Raw genomic sequence first — 18,788 nt, 5'->3', positions numbered from 1 at the left:
GGATCAAGTTTTAAAATCACCAAAAAGACACGCCATGGATCGGCAACTGCTGCCTCACCTTTTCCAAAATTGAGTCATCGGAAAACATGATCTAAAGGAGAGCCGAGGAAAAGCACTGAGATCGCTTCATGCCCCTTTCATTCATTCAACATCAGCATACACCGTTTGAAAACCCAACAATCCGATCTGCCTAGACACCAATGTTGAATCAATGAAAGGGGCACGGGAGAGGCTCGCGGAAACAACCTCTCCTATATAAGCTATTAGTGCGAGGCTCGCTCTGCATTAGAAATCTGTGATAGCGTAGACAAAAACCTTAAAAATCCAATTCAATGAAAAATGTGACCAAACAGCCATCCATGACACCGTTTTTTGAGCTCGCCCAGATCGGCTCGGCCAGAATGGCTCGCCCAGATCGGCTCGGCCAGCATGGTGACTTGCTGACTCGGTGAGAGTACTTCGAACTGTCAAGAACAAAGGCCAATCTCACATGCAAACTCTACTACTGCGCAAACATAGCTTGCAATTATAGAGAAATTGCAAGGCCGTCACAATGGCCCGAGGCCAATGCTCCGACTACTAAGTCGATTTTCTCTTGCAATCGCCATGCTGCCGTTCACAAAGAGATCTCCCCATTCACTTGTGACGATGCACAATCCAAGTGCTAGACGCGAGCTCGCCCTTGAAAGGCTGCGTTCCAAGACATCCCGATGACACATTGGAACGACAACCGCTGTCGAACCATTCCCAATGTTGTGCCGATCGAGTTGGCTCAGAGGCGACCAAACAGCCATCCACGACACCATTTTTGGAGCTCGGCCAGATCGGCTCGGCCAGCATGGCTCGACCAGAACGGCTCGCCCAGATTGGCTCACCCAGATTGGCTCGCCCAGATCGGCTCGGCCAGCATGGCTCAGCCACAACGGCTCGCCCAGATCGGCTCGGCCAGAACGGGACGATGACTTGATGAACGGACTTAGAGATTCGACTTGGTGGGCCGACCTGGCGGGGTGACTTGATGAACGCACTTGAAGGGTCGACTTGGTGGGGTGACTCTATGAACAGACCTAAAGAGTTGACTTGGTGAGAGTACTTGGCGGGGTAACTCGATGAAAGGAATTAAAGAGTCGTCTTGGTGAGAGTACTTGGTGGGGCGACTTGATGAACGCACTTGAAGAATCGACTTGGTTAGAGTACTTGGTGGGGCGACTTGATGAACGGACTCAAAGAGTCGACTTGGTGAGAGTACCTAGTGGCTCAACTTGATGAGCAGACTTAAAGAGTCAACTTGGTGAGAGTACTTGGCGGGGTGAACTGATGAACGAACATAAAGAGTCAGCTTGGTGGGAGTACTTGGTGGGCCGACCTGGTGGGGTGACTTTATGGATGGACTTAAAGAGTCGACTTGGTTAGATTACTTGTTCTGGTGACTTGATGAACGGACTTCGAGAGTCGACTTGGTGGGGTGACTTGATCAAAGGACTTAAAGGGTCGACTTGGTAAGAGTACTTGGCGGGGCGACTTGATGAACGGACTTAAAGGGTCGACTTGGCGGGGTGACTTGATGAACGGACCTAAAGAGTTGACTTGGTGAGAGTACTTGGCGGGGTGAACTGATGAACGGACTTAAAGAGTCGACTTGGTGGGAGTACTTGGTGGGCCGACTTGATGAACGGACTTATAGAGTCGACTTGGTGAGAGTAGTTGTTCTGGTGACTTGATGAACGGACTTAAAGAGTCGGCTTGGCGGGGTGACTTGATGAAAGGACTTAAACAGTCGACTTGGTCGGGTGACTCGATGAACGAACTTAGAGGGTCGACTTTGTGGGGTGACCTGATGAACGGACCTAAAGAGTTGACTTGGTGAGAGTACTCGGTGGGGTGACCTGATGAACAGACTTAGAGAGTCGACTTGGTGAGAGTCCTTGGTGGGCCGACCTGGTTGGGTGACTTCGTGAACTGACTTAAAGAGTCGACTTGGTGGGAGTACTTGGTGGGGTGACTTGATGAATGGACTTCAAGGGTCGACTTGGCGAGGTGACTTGATGAACGGTCCTAAAGAGTTGACTTGGTGAGAGTACTTGGTGTGGTGACTTGATGAAAAGACTTAAAGAGTCGAATTGGTGAGAGTACTTGGTGGGGTGACTTGATGAACGCACTTGAAGGGTCGACTTGGTGGGGTGACTTTATGAACGGACCTAAAGAGTTGACGTGGTGAGAGTGCTTGGTGGGGTGACTTGATGAACATAGTTAAAGAGTCAACTTGGTGAGAGTAGTTGGTCGGGCGACTTGATGAACGCACTCGAAGAATCGACTTGGTTAGAGTACTTGGTGGGGTGACTTGATGAACGGACTTAAAGATTCGACTTGGTGGGCTGACCTGGCGGGGTGACTTGATGAAAGGACTTAGAGAGTCGACTTGGTGAGAGTACTTGGTGGGCCGACCTGGCCGGGTGACTTGATGAACAAACTTAAAGAGACGACTTGGTGAGAGTACCCGTTGTAGCCGCGATAGGCACGCAAAAAATTTTTCTAGAGCACCAAGCACCCACCTCATGGCTAGAGACAAGGGCTCGCCATTAGATCAACTTCGAAATCGCTGAACAGACGCGCTGTAGAATGGCAACCGCTACCAAGTCTCTTCCGTAGTTGCGTCGGTCGAGTGATCGAAGAAGGTGATCTAAGAGAGGGTCCAAGCGTAGGCATTTTTTGGGGGATTCGCGCCGATGGCATAAATTTCTCTAATACCCGAGCAACACCGGACGGAGGTGCTAGACGAGGGCTCCCGTTTTAGATCGAGTTTTAAAATCACCAAGTAGACGTGGTGAGGGCTGGCAACCGCTGCCAAACCTTTTTCCGAAATTGCGCCAGCTGAGTGACAAGAAAACATTATCTAAAGGAGAGTCTAGGAATAGCACCCTCGAGGGTGGGCTTCATGCCCCTCTAATTGATTCAATGTCGGCGTCCACCATTTCAAAATCCGACATATCCATCCGCCCTGACAGCGGCGTTCAATCAATGAGCTGGGCACGGGAGAGGCTCGCGGCAACCACCTCCACCATTGTAGCCGCAATAGGCTCGCAAAAAATATTGCTAGAGCACCAAGTACCCACCTCATGGCTATCGACAAGGGCTCGCCATTAGATCAACTTCGAAATCGCAGAACGGACGCGGTGTAGAATGGCAACCGCTGCCAAGTCTCTTCCGTAATTGCGTCGGTCTAGTGATCAAAGAAGGTGATCTAAGAGAGGGTCCAAGCGTGTAGGCATTCGTTGGGGGATTCGCGCCGATGGCAAAAATTTGTGCAATACCCGAGCAACACCGGACGGAGGTGCAAGACGAGGGCTCCCGTTTTAGATCGAGTTTTAAAATCACCCAGTAGACGCGGTGAGGGGCTGGCAACCGCTGCCAAACCTTTTTCCAAAATTGCGCCAGCTGAGTGACAAGAATACATGATCTAAAGGAGAGTCCAGGAATAGCACCCTCGAGGGCGGGCTTCAACGTCGGCGTCCACCATTTCAAAATCCGACATTTCCATCCGCCCTGACAGCGGCGTTGAATCAATGAGGGGGGGCACGGGAGAGGCTCACGGAAACCACCTCTCCCGTTGTAGCCGCGATAGGCATGCAAAAAATTTTGCTGGAGCGCCAAGCACCCACCTCATGGCTAGAGACAAGGGCTTGCCATTAGATCAACTTCGAAATCGCTGAACAGACGTGGTGTAGAATGGCAACCGCTGCCAAGTCTCTTCCGTAGTTGTGTTGGTCGAGTGATCGAAGAAGGTGATCTAAGAGAGGGTCCAAGCGTAGGCATTCGTTGGGGGATTCATGCCGATGGCATAAATTTATGCAATACCCGAGCAACACCGGACGGAGGTGCTAGACGAGGGCTCCCATTTTAGATCGAGTTTTAAAATCACCGAGTAGACACGGTGAGGGCTGGCAACCACTGCCAAACCTTTTTCCAAAATTGCGGTAGCTGAGTGACAAGAAAACATGATCTAAAGGAGAGTCTAGGAATAGCACCCTCGAGGGTGGGCTTCATGCCCCTCTAATTGATTCAACGTCGGCGTCCACTGTTTCAAAATCCGACATATCCATCCGCCCTGACAGCGACGTTGAATCAATGAGGGGGGCACGGGAGAGGCTCGCGGCAACCACCTCTCCCTTTGTAGCCACAATAGGCACGCAAAAAAATTTTCTAGAGCGCCAAGCACCCACCTCATGGCTAGAGACAAGGGCTCGCCATTAGATCAACTTCGAAATCGCTAAACAGACGCGCTGTAGAATGGCAACCGCTGCCAAGTCTCTTCCGTAGTTGCGTCGGTGGAGTGATCGAAGAAGGTGATCTAAGAGAGGGTCCAAGCATAGGCATTTGTTGGGGGATTCGCGCCGATGGCATAAATTTATGCAATACCCGAGCAACACCGGACGGAGGTGCTAGACGAGGGCTCCCGTTTTAGATCGAGTTTTAAAATCACCGAGTAGACGCGGTGAGGGCTGGCAACCGCTGCCAAACATTTTTCCAAAATTGCGGCAGCTGAGTGACAAGAAAATATGATCTAAAGGAGAGTCCAAGAATATCACCCTTGAGGGTGGGCTTCATGCCCCTCTAATTGATTCAACATCGGCGTCCACCATTTCAAAATCCGACATATCCATCCGCCCTGACAGTGGCGTTGAATCAATGAGGGGGGCACGGGAGAGGCTCGCAGCAACCACCTCTCCCCTTGTAGCCGCGATAGGCACGCAAAAATTTTTGCTAGAGCGCCAAGCACCCACCTCATGGCTAGAGACAAGGGCTTGCCATTAGATCAACTTCAAAATCGCTGAACAGACGCGCTGTAGAATGGCAACCGCTGCCAAGTCTCTTCCGTAGTTGCATCGATCAAGTGATCGAAGAAGGTGATCTAAGAGAGGGTCCAAGCATAGGCATTCATTGGGGGATTCGCGCCGATGGCATAAATTTATGCAATACCCGAGCAACACCAGACGGAGGTGCTAGACGAGGGCTCCCATTTTAGACCGAGTTTTAAAATCACCGAGTAGATGCGGTGAGGGCTGGCAACCGCTGCCAAACCTTTTTCCAAAATTGCGCCAGCTGAGTGACAAGAAAACATGATCTAAAGGAGAGTCCAAGAATAGCACCCTCGAGGGTGGGCTTCATGCCCCTCTAATTGATTCAACGTCGGCGTCCACCTTTTTTCAAAATCCGACATATCCATCCGCCCTGACAGTGGCGTTGAATCAATGAGGGGGGCACGGGAGAGGCTCGCGGCAACCACCTCTCCCATTGTAGCCGCGATAGGCATGCAAAAAATTTTGCTAGAGCGCCAAGCACCCACCTCATGGCTAGAGACAAGGGCTCGCCATTAGATCAACTTCGAAATCGCTGAACAGACGCGCTGTAGAATGGCAACCGCTGCCAAGTCTCTTCCGTAGTTGCGTCGGTCGAGTGATCGAAGAAGGTGATCTAAGAGAAGGTCCAAGCGTAGGAATTCGTTGGGGGATTCATGCCGATGGCATAATTTTATGCAATACCCGAGCAACACCGGACGGAGGTGCTAGACGAGGGCTCCCATTTTAGATCGATTTTTAAAATCACCAAGTAGACGCGGTGAGGGATGGCAACCGCTGCCAAACCTTTTTCCGAAATTGCGCCAGCTGAGTGACAAGAAAACATGATCTAAAGGAGAATCGAGGAATAGCACATCCGTGGTGGGCTTCATGCCCCTCTAATTGATTCAACGTCAGCATCCACCGTTTCAAAATCTGACATATCCATCCGCCTTGACACCGGCGTTGAATCAATGAGGGGGGCACGGGAGAGGCTCGCGGCAACCACCTCTCCTATATAAGCTATTAGTGCGAGGCTCGCTCTGCATTAGAAATTAGCAAACACAACGAAATCCGCCTTAAAAATCCAAATCCTTTAAAATTCCTACCAAACAGCCATTCACGACCCAATTTTTTATGAGGTCGACAGAGGAGCAAAAGATCATCATCGGTTAGGAGATGTGTGTTCATGGAGCCGAGGGACTAAAATGGTCATCGAGCTCATCCGATCAACTGGATGAATTTCACCTTGAAGGGGCCCAATCCAAAAGTTCCGGAGGTCATCTCCTGGAACTCTCGAGAACAAGGCCCATCTTACATGCAAACTCTGCTACTGCTTAAACATAGGTTGCAATTAAAGAGAAATTGCGAGGCCGTCACAATGGCCCGAGGCCAATGGCTCCGACTAAGTCAATTTTCTCTTGCAATCACCATGCCACCGTTCACAGAGAGATCTCCCCATTCACTTGTGACGCGATGCACAATCCAAGGTGTAGACACGAGACCGCCCTTGAAAGAAAGACCAGTTTCCAAGACATCCCCCGATGACACATTGGAACGTCAACCGCTGTCGAACCACTCCCAATGTTGTGCCGATCGAGATGGCACAGAGGCGACCTTAGGGAGCTCCCGCGTAGCAATCGGGGTGTGCTTTCATGCCCATCTCTCACAAAAACCAATGTTAGCTGTGGACAAATTTGGAATCCAAGGGCTCGCATCCATCAATATCGTCGGCACTGGGTCTATATATTCAAAGGCCACGGAGAGGTTCTGATAAGAGAAGCTCCCCTGCTCGCTCGCACAAACATATCCCAAATTCTAGACACAAGCTCCCGCCCTTAGCATCGCTCTCCAGATCACCGCAATGACACATTGGAATGACAACCGCTGTCGAACAACTCTCGAAATTGTGGCAATGGAGTGAGAAAGAAGAGCAACTTTGGGGAGCCGCGCATAGCAAACGGGCTGTGCTGCTGCTTCATTCTGCTCTTATATAGATCCAAAATTGTTGATTTTGTTTGGAATCTGAGGCTGCATTCATCCTTGCACAAACAAGCAATGGCTCTTCTAATCGAATGGCCACGGGGAGCTTTCGATAACAAAGGCTCCCTTGTCACTCGTGATGCGCAGGCCAACTGCTAGACGACAGGTCGCCCTTCAGATCGCTGCCCAGGCAACCACCACAATGGCACCATTGGAATGACAACCGCTGCCGAACCGTTATGAAAATTTTTTGCCAAAGAAGTTGTTGCGTAGAGAACGACTCTGGGGAGAGAGCCCTCGCATAGCAAAATTGGGATGGCTTCACGGCCCTCCCAATAGAAATGATGCTGGTGCCAATATTCCAAAAATCCGAATAACGTGTCTTTCGCGAACACCAGCACTGATTTCTATTGGGGAGGGTCACCGAGAACTTTTGTTATCAAAGCTCCCATTGTAAGCCGCGATAGGCACACAAAAAATTGCTAGAGCCCCAAGCACCCACCTCATGGCTAGACAAGGGCTCGCCATTAGTAGATAAACTTTGAAATCGCTGAACAGACGCGCTGTGGAATGGCAACCGCTGCCAAGCCTCTTCCGTAATTGCGTCGGTCGAGTGATCGAAGAAGGTGATCTAAGAGAGAGTCCAAGGCTAGGGATTCGTTGGGCGATTTAGGCCGATAGCAAAAAATTATGCAATACCCGAGCAACACCGGACGGAGGTGCTAGACGAGGGCTCCCATTTTAGATCGAGTTTTAAAACCACCAAGTAGACGCGGTGAGGGCTGGCAACCGCTGCCAAACCTTTTTCTGAAATTCCGCCAGCTGAGTGACAAGAAAACATGATCTAAAGGAGAGTTAGGGAATAGCACCCTCGAGGGTGGGCTTCACGCCCCTCTAATTGATTCAACGTCGGCGTCCACCATTTCAAAATCCGACATATCCATCCGCCCTGACAGTGGCGTTGAATCAATGAGGGCGGCACGTGAGAGGCTCGCGGCAACCACCTCTCCCCTTGTGGCCGCGATAGGCACGCAAAAAATTTTGCTAGAGCGCCAAGCACCCACCTCATGGCTAGAGACAAGGGCTCGCCATTAGATCAACTTCGAAATCGCTGAACAGATGCGCTGTAGAATGGCAACCGCTGCCAAGTCTCTTCTGTAGTTGCGTCGGTCGAGTGCTCGAAGAAGGTGATCTAAGAGAGGGTCCAAGCGTAGGCATTCATTGGGAGATTCGCGCCGATGGCATAAACTTATGCAATACCTGAGCAACACCGGACGGAGGTGCTAGACGAGGGCTCCCATTTTAGATCGAGTTTTAAAATCACCAAGTAGACGCGGTGAGGCCTGGCAACCGCTGCCAAACCTTTTTCCGAAATTGCGGTAGCTGAGTGGCAAGAAAACATGATCTAAAGGAGAGTCCAGGAATAGCACCCTCGAGGGTGGGCTTCATGCCCCTCTAATTGATTCAACGTCGGCGTCCACCGTTTGAAAATCTGACATATCCATCCGCCCTGACAGTGGCGTTGAATTAGTGAGGGGGGCACGGGAGAGGGCTCGCGGCAACCACCTCTCCCCTTGTAGCCGCGATAGGCACGCAAAAAAATTTTTCTAGAGCGCCAAGCACCCACCTCATGGCTAGAGACAAGGGCTCGCCATTAGATCAGCTTCGAAATTGCTGAACAGACGCGCTGTAGAATGGCAACCGCTGCCAAGTCTCTTCCGCAGTTGCATCGGTCGAGTGATCGAAGAAGGTGATCTAAGAGAGGGTCCAAGCGTAGGCATTCGTTGGGGGATTCATGCTGATGGCATAAATTTCTCTAATACCTGAGCAACACCGGACGGAGGTGCTAGACGAGGGCTCCCGTTTTAGATCGAGTTTTAAAATCACCAAGTAGACGCGGTGAGGGCTGGCAACCGCTGCCAAACCTTTTTCCAAAATTGTGCCAGCTGAGTGACAAGAAAACATGATCTGAAGGAGAGTCCAGGAATAGCACCCTCGAGGGTGGGCTTCATGCCCCTCTAATTGATTCAACGTCGGCGTTCACCGTTTCAAAATCCGACATATCCATCCGCCCTGACAGCGGCGTTGAATCAATGAGGGGGGCACGGGAGAGGCTTGCGGCAACCACCTCTCCCCTTGTAGCCGCGATAGGCACGCAAAAAATTTTGCTAGAGCGCCAAGCACCCACCTCATGGCTAGAGACAAGGGCTCGCCATTAGATCAACTTCAAAATTGCTGAACAGACGTGCTGTAGAATGGTAACCGCTGCCAAGTCTCTTCCGTAGTTGCGTCGATCGAGTGATCGAAGAAGGTGATCTAAGAGAGGGTCCAAGCGTGTAGGCATTCGTTGGGGGATTCGCGCTGATGGCATAAATTTATGCAATACCCGAGCAACACCGTACGAAGGTGCTAGACGAGGGTTCCCATTTTAGATCGAGTTTTAAAATCACCAAGTAGACGCGGTGAGGGCTGGCAACCGCTGCCAAATCTTTTTCTGAAATTGCGCCAGCTGAGTGACAAGAAAACGTGATCTAAGGGAGAGTCCAGGAATAGCACCCTCGAGGGTGGGCTTCATGCCCCTCTAATTGATTCAACGTCGACATCCACCATTTCATAATCCGACATATCCATCCGCCCTGACAGCGGCGTTGAATCAATGAGGGGAGCACAAGAGAGGCTCGTGGCAACCACCTCTCCCGTTGTAGCCGTGATAGGCACGCAAAAAATTTTGCTAGAGCGCCAAGCACCCCCTCATGGCTAGAGACAAGGGCTCACCATTAGATCAACTTCGAAATTGCTGAACAGATGCGCTGTAGAATGGCAACCGCTGCCAAGTCTCTTTCGTAGTTGCGTCGGTCGAGTGATCGAAGAAGGTGATCTAAGAGAGGGTCCAAGCGTAGGCATTCGTTGGGGGATTCGCGCCGATGGCATAAATTTATGCAATACCCGAGCAACACCGGACGGAGGTGCTAGACGAGGGCTCCCGTTTTAGATCAAGTTTTAAAATCACCAAGTAGACGCGGTGAGGGCTAGCAACCGCTGCCAAACCTTTTTCCGAAATTGCGCCAGCTGAGTGACAAGAAAACGTGATCTAAAGGAGAGTCTAGGAATAGCACCCTCGAGGGTGGGCTTCATGCCCCTCTAATTGATTCAACGAAGGCGTCCACCGTTTCACAATCCGACATATCCATCTACCCTGACAGCGGCGTTGAATCAATGAGGGGGGCACGGGAGAGGCTCGCGGCAACCACCTCTCCCGTTGTAGCCGCGATAGGCACGCAAAAATTTTTGCTAGAGCTCCAAGCACCCACCTCATGGCTAGAGACAAGGGCTCGCCATTAGATCAACTTCGAAATCGCTGAACAGACGCGCTGTAGAATGGCAACCGCTGCCAAGTCTCTTCCGTAGTTGCGTCGGTCGAGTGATCGAAGAAGGTGATCTAGGAGAGGGTCCAAGCATAGGCATTCGTTGGGGGATTTGCGCCATTGGCATAATTTTTTGCAATACCCGAGCAAGACCGGACGGAGGTGCTAGGCGAGGGCTCCCATTTTAGATCGAGTTTTAAAATCACCAAGTAGACACGGTGAGGGATGGCAACCGCTGCCAAACCTTTTACCGAAATTGCGCCAGCTGAGTGAGAAGAAAACATGATCTAAAGGAGAGTCAAGGAATAGCACATCCAGGGTGGGCTACATGCCCCTCTAATTGATTCAACGTCGGCGTCCACCATTTCAAAATCCGACATATCCATCGGCCTTGACACCGGTGTTGAATCAATGAGAGGGGCACGGGAGAGGCTCGCGGCAACCACCTCTCCTATATAAGCTATTAGTGCGAGGCTCGCTCTGCATTAGAAATTAGCGAACACATCGACATCCGCCTTAAAAATCCAAATCCTTTAAAATTCCTACCAAACAGCCATTCACGACCCAATTTTTTATGAGGTCGGCAGAGGAGCAAAAGATTGTCATCGGTTACGAGATGTGAGTTCATTGAGCCGAGGGACTGAAATGGTCATCGAGCTCATCCGATCAACTGGATGAATTTCACCTTGAAGGGGCCCAATCCAAAAGTTCCGGAGGTCATCTCCTGGAACTCTCGAGAACAAGGCCCATATTACATGCAAACTCTACTACTGTGCAAACATAGGTTGCAATTAAAGAGAAATTGCGAGGCCGTCACAATGGCCCGAGGCCAATGGCTCTGACTAAGTCAATTTTCTCTTGCAATCACCATGCCGCTGTTCACAGAGAGATCTCCCCATTCACTTGTGATGCAACGCACAATCCAAGTGCTAGACGCGAGCTCGCCCTTGAAAGAAAGACCACTTTCCAAGACATCCCCCATTCACTTGTGACGTGACGCACAACCCAAGTGCTAGACGCGAGCTCGCCCTTAAAAGAAAGACCACTTTCCAAGACATCCCCCGATGACACATTGGAATGACAACCGCTGTCGAACCATTCCCAATGTTGAGCCGATTGAGTTGGCACAGAGGCGACCTTAGGGAGCTCCCGCGTAGCAATCGGGATGTTCTTTCATACCCATCTCTCACAAAAATTAATCTTAGCTGTGAACAAATTTTGCCGCAATGACACCATTGGAACGACGACCGCTGTCGAGTGAGAAAGAATAGCAACTTTGGGGAGCCGCACATCGCAAATGGGCTGCTACTTCATTCCGCTCTTATATATAGATTCGATGTCGTTGATTTCGTTTGGAATCCGAGGCTGCATTCGTCCTTGCTCACACAAGCAATGGCTCTTCTCATCGAATGGCCACGGGGAGCTTTCGATCACAAAGGCTCCCTTGTCACTCGTGACGCGCAGCCCAACTGCTTTCCGAAATTGCGCCAGCTGAGTGACAAGAAAACATGATCTAAAGGAGAGTCGAGGAATAGCACCTCTCCTATATAAGCTATTAGTGCGAGGCTCGCTCTGCATTAGAAATTAGCGAACACGCCGACATCCGCCATAAAAATCCAAATCGTTGAAAATTCTGACCAAACAGCCATCCATGACCCAATTTATTATGAGGTCATCTAAGGAGCAAAAGATTGTCATCAGTTAGGAGATGTGAATTCATGGAGCCAAGGGGGACTGAAATGGTCATCGAGCTCATCTGATCAACTGGATGAATTTCACCTTGAAGGGGCCCAATCCAAAAGTTCCGGAGGTCATCTCCTGGAACTGTCAAGAACAAAGGCCAATCTTACATGCAAACTCTGCTACTGCGCAAACATAGCTTGCAATTATAGAGAAATTGCAAGGCCGTCACAATGGCCCGAGGCCAATGCTCCGACTACTAAGTCAATTTTCTCTTGCAATCACCATGCCGCCGTTCACAGAGAGATCTCCCCATTCACTTGTGACGACGCACAATCCAAGTGCTAGACGCGATCTCACCCTTGAAAGGCCGCATTCCAAGACATCCCGATGACACATTGGAATGACAACCGCTGTCGAACCATTCCCAATGTTGTGCCGATCGAGTTGGCACAGAGGCGATCTTAGGGAGCTCCCGCGAATCGATCGAGAAGTGCTTTCGTACCCATCTCTCACAAAAACCAATGTTAGCTGAACAATTTTATAATCCAAGGCTCGTTTCCATCGATATTGTCGGCACTGGGTCTATATTCAAAGGCCACGGAGAGGTTTCGATAAGAGAAGCTCCCCTGCTCTCTTGCACAAACATCCTCGAATGCTAGGCGCAAGCTCCGGCCCTTAGCATCGCTCTCCAGATCACCGCAATGACACATTGGAACGACAACCGCTGTCGAACAACTCGCGAATTTGTGCCGATGGAGTGAGAAAGAAGAGCCAGATCGGGTCGACGAAAACGGCTAAGCCAGATCGGGTCAACCAGCATGGCTCGGCCACCATTTTTCGCCGAGAGCTTTCGATATTAAAGCTCCCATGTAGCAGCGAAAAATGTGACCAAACAGCCATCCACGACACCATTTTTGGAGCTCGCCCAGATCAGCTCGGCCAGCATCGTGACTTGCTGACTCGGTGAGAGTACTTCGAACTGTCAAGAACAAAGGCCAATCTCACATGCAAACTCTGCTACTGCGCAAACATAGCTTGCAATTATAGAGAAATTGCAAGGCCATCACAATGGCCCGAGGCCAATGCTTCGACTACTAAGTCGATTTTCTCTTGCAATCGCCATGCCGCCGTTCACAGAGAGATCTCCCCATTCACTTGTGATGACGCACAATCCAAGTGCTAGACGCGAGCTCGCCCTTGAAAGGCCGCGTTCCAAGACATCCTGATGACACATTGGAACGACAACCACTGTCGAACCATTCCCAATGTTGTGCCGATCGAGTTGGCACAGAGGCGATCTTAGGGAACTCCCGCGTATCGATCGGGAAGTGCTTTCGTACCCATCTCTCACAAAAACCAATGTTAGCTGAACAATTTTATAATCCAAGGCTCGTATCCATCGATATCATCGGCACTGGGTCTATATTCAAAGGCCACGGAGAGGTTTCGATAAGAGAAGCTCCCCTGCTCGCTTGCACAAACATCCCCAAATGCTAGACGCAAGCTCCCGCACTTAGCATCGCTCTCCAGATCACCGCAATGACACATTGGAAAGACAACCGCTGTCGAACAACTCCCAAATTTGTGCCGATGGAGTGAGAAACGAGAGCCAGATCGGGTCGACGAAAATGGCTAAGCCAGATCGGGTCCGCTAGCATGGCTCGGCCACCATTTTTCGCCGAGAGCTTTCGATATTAAAGCTCCCATGTAGCCGCGATAAGTACACCATGACAAATTGCTAGAGCACCGAGCACCGATAGCAAATTGCCATTATACCAAGCAACGCCGGAGTGCTAGACAAAGGCTCACATTTAGATCAAGTTTTAAAACCACCAAAAACACACGCCATGGATCGGCAACCGCTGCCTCACCTTTTCCAAAATTGAGTCATCGGAAAACATGATTTAAAGGAGAGCCGAGGAAAAGCACTGAGATCGCTTCATGCCCCTTTCATTCATTCAACATCAGCATACACCGTTTGAAAACCCAACAATCCGATCCGCCTAGACACCAATGTTGAATCGATGAAAGGGGCATGGGAGAGGCTCGCGGCAACAACCTCTCCTATATAAGCTATTAGTGCGAGGCTCGCTCTGCATTAGAAATCTGCGATAGCGCGGACAACTCCCTTAAAAATCCAATTCAATGAAAAATGTGACCAAACAGCCATCCACGACACCATTTTTGGAGCTCGCCCAGATCCGCTCGGCCAGCATGGCTCGCCCAGCCTTGGTGAGAGTACTTCGAACTGTCAAGAACAAAGGCCAATCTAACGTGCAAACTCTGCTACTGCGCAAACATAGGTTGCAATTATAGAGAAATTGCAAGGCCGTCACAATGGCCCGAGGCCAATGCTCTGACTACTAAGTCAATTTTCTCTTGCAATCGCCATGCCGTCGTTCACAGAGAGATCTCCCCAATCACTTGTGACGACGCACAATCCAAGTGCTAGACGCGAGCTCGCCCTTGAAAGGCTGCGTTCCAAGACGTCCCGATGACCCGACGTGGTGAGGCGACTCGGCGAGTTGGTTCTTTGAGATGACATGGTGAGCTAACTTGGCGAGTCGACCCGGCGAGCGAACTTAAAGAGTCGACTTGGCAACGTACTCGAGTCAACTTGGTGAGGAAACCCGGCGAGCGGGCTCAAAGAGTCAACATGGTGAGGCGACTCATTTAGTCAACATGGTGAGGCGACTCATGGTGAGGAGCTATCCTTGAGGCGACTTGGTGGGCCTACTTGATTAGTCGACTTGGTGAGCCAACCTGATGAGCTGACACGGTGAGCGGGCTTAAAGAGGCGACGACTTGGTGGGGTAACTCGGTAAGCCAACTTATCGAGGCGAGATGGTGAGTCGACTTGGTGAGCTGACTTGGTGAGCGCACTTAAAGAGTCAACTTCGTGAGGTGACTCGGCGAGTTAGCCCGCTGATGCGACTTGGGCGGGCCGACCTGGCGAATGAACTTAAAGAGACGACTTGGGCGGGCTGACCTGGCGAGCGAACTTAAAGAGTTGACTTGGCAACGCACTTGAACAATCGACTTGGTGAGCTGACATGGTGAGTGGGCTTAGAGAAGCAACTCGGCGGGGTGACTTAATGAACGGACTTAAAGGGTCGACTTTGCGGGGTGACTTGATGAACGGACCTAAAGAGTTGACTTGGTGAGAGTACTTGGTGGGGTGAACTGATGAACAGACTTAAAGAGTCGACTTGGTGGGAGTAATTGGTGGGCGGACTTGATGAACGGACTTATAGAGTTGACTTGGTGAGAGTAGTTGTTCTGGTGACTTGATGAACAGACTTAAAGAGTCAGCTTGGCGGGGTGACTTGATGAAAGGACTTAAACAGTCGACTTGGTCGGGTGACTCGATGAACGAACTTAGAGGGTCGACTTTGCGGGGTGACCTGACGAACGGACCTAAAGAGTTGACTTGGTGAGAGTACTCGGTGGGGTGACCTGATGAACAGACTTAGAGAGTCGACTTGGTGAGAGTCCTTGGTGGGCCGACCTGGTTGGGTGACATCGTGAACTGACTTAAAGAGTCGACTTGGTGGGAGTACTTGGTGGGGTGACTTGATGAACGGTCCTAAAGAGTTGACTTGGTGAGAGTACTTGGTGTGGTGACTTGATGAAAAGACTTAATGAGTCAAATTGGTGAGAGTACTTGGTGGGGTGACTTGATGAATGCACTTGAAGGGTCGACTTGGTGGGGTGACTTTATGAACGGACCTAAAGAGTTGACGTGGTGAGAGTGCTTGGTGGGGTGACTTGATGAACATAGTTAAAGAGTCGACTTGGTGAGAGTAGTTGGTCGGGTGACTTGATGAACGCACTCGAAGAATCGACTTGGTTAGAGTACTTGGTGGGGTGACTTGATGAACGAACTTAAAGATTCGACTTGGTGGGCCGACCTGGCGGGGTGACTTGATGAACGGACTTAGAGAGTCGACTTGGTGAGAGTACTTGGTGGGCCGACCTGGCCAGGTGACTTGATGAACAAACTTAAAGAGTCGACTTGGTGAGAGTACTCGGTGGGCTGACCTGGTCACATGACTTGATGAACGGACATAAAGAGTCAACTTGGTGGGCCGACCTGGCCGGGTGACTTGATGAACGAACTTAAAGGTTCGACTTGGTGGGTCGAACTAGTGGGGTGACTTGGTGAGAGTACTTGGTGGGCTGACCTGGCAGGGTGACTTGATGAACGAACTTAGAGAGTCGACTTTGTGAGAGTACTTGGTGGGTCGAACTGGCGGGGTGACTTGATGAACGAACTTAAAGAGTCGACCTGGTGAGAGAACTTGGTGGGCTGAGCTGGCGGGGTGAATTGATGAACGAACCTAAAGAGTCGACTTTGTGAGAGTACTTGGTGGGCCGACCTGGCGGGGTGAGTTGATGACCGAACTTAAAGGGTCGACTTGGTGAGACTACTTGGTGTGCCGACCTGGCGGGGCGACTTGATGAATGAACTTAAAGAGTCGACTTGGTGAGAGTACTCGGTGGGGTGACCTGATGAACAAACCAAAAGAGTCGACCTGGTGAGAGTACTTGGTGGGCCGACCTGGCGGGGTGACTTGGTGAGAAAACTTAAAGAGTCGACTTGGTGAGAGTAGTTGGTGGGCTGACCTGGCGGGGTGACTTGATGAACAAACTTAAAGAGTCGACCTGGTGGGCCGACTTGGCAGAGTGACTTCATGAACGAACTTGAAGAGTCCACTCGGTGGGCCTACCTGGCGGGGTGACTTGATGAACGAACTTAAAGTGTCGACTTGGTGAGAGTAATTTGTGGGCTGACCTGGCGGGGTGACTTGATGAATGAACTTAAAGAGTCGACTTGGTGGGGTGACTTGATGAAGGCACTTGAAGGGTCAACTTGGTGGGGTGACTCTATGAACGGACCTAAAGAGTTGACTTGGTGAGAGTACTTGGTGGGGTGACTCGATGAAAGGACTTAAAGAGTCAACTTGGTGAGAGTACTTGGTGGCTCGACTTTATGAGCAGACTTAAAGAGTCCACTTGGTGAGAGTGGGCCTAACGGGGCGATGTGGTGAGTAGGCCTAACGGGGCGAGTTGGTGGGGCGACTTGGCGAGTGGTATTAGAGAGCCGACGTGGTGAGGCGACTCGGCAAGTTGGTTCGTTGAGATGACATGGTGAGCTGACTTGGCGAGTCGACCCGGCGAGCAAACTTAAAGAGTCAACTTGGCAACGTACTCGAGTCGACTTGGTGAGGCGACCCGGCGAGCGGGCTCAAAGAGTCAACATGGTGAGGTGAATCATTGAGTCAACATGGTGAGTTGACTCATGGTAAGGAGCTATCATTGAGGCGACTTGGTGGGCCTACTTGATTAGTCGACTTGGTGAGCCGACCTGACGAGCTGACACGGTGAGCGAGCTTAAAGAGGCGACTACTTGGTTGGGTAACTCGGCAAGCCAACTTATCGAGGCGAGATGGTGAGTCGACTTGGTGAGCTGACTTGGTGAGCGCACTTAAAGGGTCAACTTCATGAGGTGACTCGGCGAGTTAGCCCGCTGATGCGACTTGGGTGGGCCGACCTGGCGAACGAACTTAAAGAGGCGACTTGGGCGGGCTGACCTGGCGAGCGAACTTAAAGAGTTGACTTGGCAACGTACTTGAACAACCGACTTGGTGAGCTGACATGGTGAGTGGGCTTAGAGAAGCAACTCGGCAGGGCAACTTGATGAACGGACATAAAGGGTCGACTTGATGAACGGACCTAAAGAGTTGACTTGGTGAGAGTACTTGGCGGGGTGAACTGATGAACGGACTTAAAGAGTCGACTTGGTGGGAGTACTTGGTGGGCCGACTTGATGAACGGACTTACAGAGTCGACTTGCTGAGAGTAGTTGTTCTGGTGACTTGATGAACGGACTTAAAGAGTCGGCTTGGCGGGGTGACTTGATGAAAGGACTTAAACAGTCGACTTGGTCGGGTGACTCGATGAACTAACTTAGAGGGTCGACTTTGCGGGGTGACTTGATGAACGGACCTAAAGAGTTGACTTGGTGAGAGTACTTGGTTGGGTGACTCGATGAAAGGACTTAAAGAGTCGACTTGGTGAGAGTACTTGGTGGCTCGACTTTATGAGCAGACTTAAAGAGTCCACTTGGTGAGAGTGGGCCTAACGGGGCGATGTGGTGAGTGGGCCTAACGGGGCAAGTTGGTGGGGTGACTTGGCGAGTGGTATTAGAGAGCCGACGTGGTGAGGCGACTCGGCGAGTTTGACTTCGCGAGTTGACCCGGCGAGCGAACTTAAAGAGTCGACTTGGAAACGTACTCGAGTCGACTTGGTGAGGCGACTCATTGAGTCAACATGGTGAGGCGACTCATGGTGAGGAGCTATCCTTGAGGCGACTTGGTGGGCCTACTTGATTAGTCGACTTGGTGAGCCGACCTGACGAGCTGACATGGTGAGCGGGCTTAAAGAGGCGACGACTTGGTGGGGTAACTCGGCAAGCCAACTTATCGAGGCAAGATGGTGAGTCGACTTGGTGTGCTGACTTGGTGAGCGCACTTAAAGGGTCAACTTCGTGAGGTGACTCGGCAAGTTAGCCCGCTGATGCGACTTGGGCAGGCCGACCTGGCGAACGAACTTAAAGAGGCGACTTGGGCGGGCTGACCTGGCGAGCGAACTTAAAGAGTTGACTTGGCAACGTACTTGAACAACCGACTTGGTGAGCTGACATGGTGAGTGGGCTTAGAGAAGCAACTCAGCGGGGCAACTTGATGAACGGACTTAAAGGGTCGACTTGATGAATGGACCTAAAGAGTTGACTTGGTGAGAGTACTTGGCGGGGTGAACTGATGAACGAACTTAAAGAGTCGACTTGGTGGGAGTACATGGTGGGCCGACTTGATGAACGGACTGATAGAGTCGACTTGGTGAGAGTAGTTGTTCTGGT

Source organism: Cupressus sempervirens, chromosome 2, assembly GCF_028749045.1.
Source record: "Cupressus sempervirens isolate cs-2001-9-10 chromosome 2, ASM2874904v1, whole genome shotgun sequence".
Taxonomy (NCBI): domain Eukaryota; kingdom Viridiplantae; phylum Streptophyta; class Pinopsida; order Cupressales; family Cupressaceae; genus Cupressus; species Cupressus sempervirens.
Note: the sequence above shows the minus strand (reverse complement) of the source record.